Source organism: Brassica oleracea, chromosome C4 (genome assembly GCF_000695525.1).
Source record: "Brassica oleracea var. oleracea cultivar TO1000 chromosome C4, BOL, whole genome shotgun sequence".
Classification (NCBI taxonomy): domain Eukaryota; kingdom Viridiplantae; phylum Streptophyta; class Magnoliopsida; order Brassicales; family Brassicaceae; genus Brassica; species Brassica oleracea.
This window is the reverse complement of record NC_027751.1, coordinates 19,612,574-19,615,716: the sequence shown is the minus strand read 5'-3', so window position 1 is coordinate 19,615,716 and position 3,143 is coordinate 19,612,574.

Genomic DNA, 3,143 nt, shown 5'->3' with positions numbered 1-3,143 from the left:
TAATCAGATGTTTAATCCATTATTCCAGCTCTTGCGTGTGAATAAGGAACAAGTTTCAATTGATACTATAGAGTGTTGATCGATACCTATTTAAACAAGAATTAACAACCTAGCTCAGCAGAATTATATTCAAGTCATTAACTCACTTTTGTGGTTGTCTATTATCTTAAGTTCAGGGTTCTAGTTAGCTACTCTAAAACGCAAGCAGTTAGATCAATTCTGTGAAGGATACAATTAAATCACCCTAGCAGTTCTATATATCAATAATTCATCAAAACCTTAATAAACCCTAAATCTAACAGCATGATAACTCAGACATAATTAATCAAAGCATAAAGATAAGTTGAATGAACTGCATAAAATGAATAGAATAAGAGATATTGGAGTTCCCATACAAATCTCTGAAGGAGTCATTGATTTTCTCTCCAAACTAAAGTTTATAAATAAATATGTCTTCTAAAGCGTTTTTGCCAAAACAAATGGCTTAAAACTATATATATTAGGCATAAATTCGACCAGAGGCAATCTTGTAATATGTGAATCAAGTCGAGCCCGTCTACTCGCGCGGGTGTCGAGTGACACCAAGGAAGAGGTGTTGATCGACACTTCTTTTAAATCACAGCTCTGACTTCTGATTTTTTGAACAGCTACAAGTTTCTTCATGCATAAGCTCTAAAATGCTCCATAATCTCCAAATTGCTCCAAAACATGCATGGACCTGAAAAGACTCTGAAATAGACTCAAAATATAATATAAAGACTCTATAAGGACTTAACACTGGTAGAATCCATAGTATATCAACTCCCCCAAACTTATTTTTGGGATTCCAAAGGTTCGTGGGAGGTTCTCGTGATCGCACCTCGGCCTAGTTGTTCTGAGTGCGAGTCAGAAGATCCTGGTGTTCTAGACTTCTTGTTTGGAACTCGTGGAGGCCGCCATAGCTTAAGCTTTGATGGGCCATTTCGGGTTGCGCCGTTGGTCATGAGTTTTCCCCTTCAAATCGAGCAGATTGGGAGCTAGAGAATTCTGGTGTTTCGAATGCTCCTTGAGTTTGTCTTTGAGATATGGGAGTTTGATTTGCCGGGTCTATTTGATTTCTCGATCTCTCGAGGGCTTCGATTCGATGTGCGGTGAGCTCTCTTTCGGCTTGGCAATGGTCCGATATGCGATCTCAAGGCTCTGGGATTTGTCCATCTGCGTTGAGTCCATGCTTCAGAGTTCGGCCATCTCTTCTCGGGTTGGAGCCAGAGGTAGAAGGGAGATTGGTTGTGTTTGCGTCCGAGTGGTCGTATCGATGACGGCTTTCCTTTCGCCAGATCAGTTCCAGACATGTGGCTTTGTTCGTTCTGGGACAGACAGTCCCGTCGTACCAGCGGGCGGAGGTGTTTTCTGTGCTTGAGTTACTCCAATCGTCGCGGTCTGCTTAGTTTGATCTGCTCCAGCTGCTGATGTTTCGTTTCTTGCGTCAGATCTGGGGAAATTGACGTCGATTGTTCTTGGTTCGGTGGAACCTGACGGAGTTTGAGTGAGATCCATGATTGTGCTTAGGAACTTTAGATCAGATTCTTCGCAAGAACGTTTTTCGTTTCTCTTTCCCACAAGCGGCAACAAAATTTGAATCCTAAAATCCACACTAGATATTTTGTAGTGATTGTTTGTAAAAAAAATTAGGGAAGAAATAACATGGTCCAGTGAATTCGCTTGTACAAATAGTTTTTAAAATTTAATATAATATAATATATGTTATGTTATGTTTTTCACATGTTATAATATAATTTTATTTTTCAAATTTAATGTGAAATTAATTTGTTATATATTTCTAAGCAAATAATTTTATATTTAGTTTATTTTGATTATCTTATAACTTTTAAAAATGGAAAATATGATTTTTTAAGTATTTATTAGATTTCTTATCAACAACTATAGTAAAAATAGTTACTGTATGCTAATGTCATTTTAGAATAACTAACATATGTAATTTTTATTTGTGAATGTCATTCAATTAATATTACACTCGTTTATAAATCCAATAATATTTTCAAAAAAATATATATACAGGATATTACAAATAATATTTTTTAAAAGATGATATGTACAGGATAATAATAGCGAAGTCACAAAATATTTCATTGGCTAATTGGCTTACAGTTATTCGTCATGTTGGTTATTTAACATCAAACATGCAAAATTTTGAAATAAATGACAAAACAGTTCCAGCTAGTAAAAAAGTTCAAAGACAATATGAACATCTTTCAATTAGATGATTCAGATAAATTAAAATAGTTAGTCACACCGCATATATATAATCAAATTTTTTTTTATGTCAAGTTTAAATGATTATTTAATTTTTGTGTATCATTATCTATAAAACGCAAATAACAAAAACTGTTAACTACAAATTTTATTTTATTTTTAGATATCTATATAACATGCTAGTAGAAAGTTCTCAGACATTATGAACAACTTTCAATTAAATGATCGGTTAAATTCAAACAGTTGGACACACCACATATTTATATAACTATATGATTTGTAAGGCAATTATACATGATTATTCATATTTTGTATATTATTTATCTTTAAGATATGCAAATAACAAAAATGGTTAGCTAATAATTATATTTTAGTTATCTATAAAAAAGTTTACAAAAAAGGATTCTTAAACAGATACTTTTATGTATAAAATAATTTATCAGTTTTTACAAACAATATAGCTTTCTACAGGGTTAATGATGAAAAAGTAACTTCAATTTGTTTTATATCTAAAATTAGTTTAACATTTACTTCTTTTTTTGTTGAATTAAAGGCTAAGCTATCCAAGTTTAAAACTAAGTTCAACTGGAGGAAGAACAAGAAGTATAATATGAAAAGAGTCTTCAAAACCATCTTCAAACCATCAGCCCGAACTTCAAACCATCTGCGAAGTAACCCCTCCAAACTAGGCCCCTTGCGGTAATTCAGTGATGCAATTTCGAATTGTTTTGTCAATTCTACGAATAAGCACTTCTGTACCCTGACACGGACCTTGATGCCTCCGTGAGTTTAGTTCTATCCTTATGAGATACACCGATGAGTGAAAGATCAGCCTTAGCAGAATGGAATCCGTCTTGCAATGTTTACTTGAAAATGAAAAAAAAAAAAAA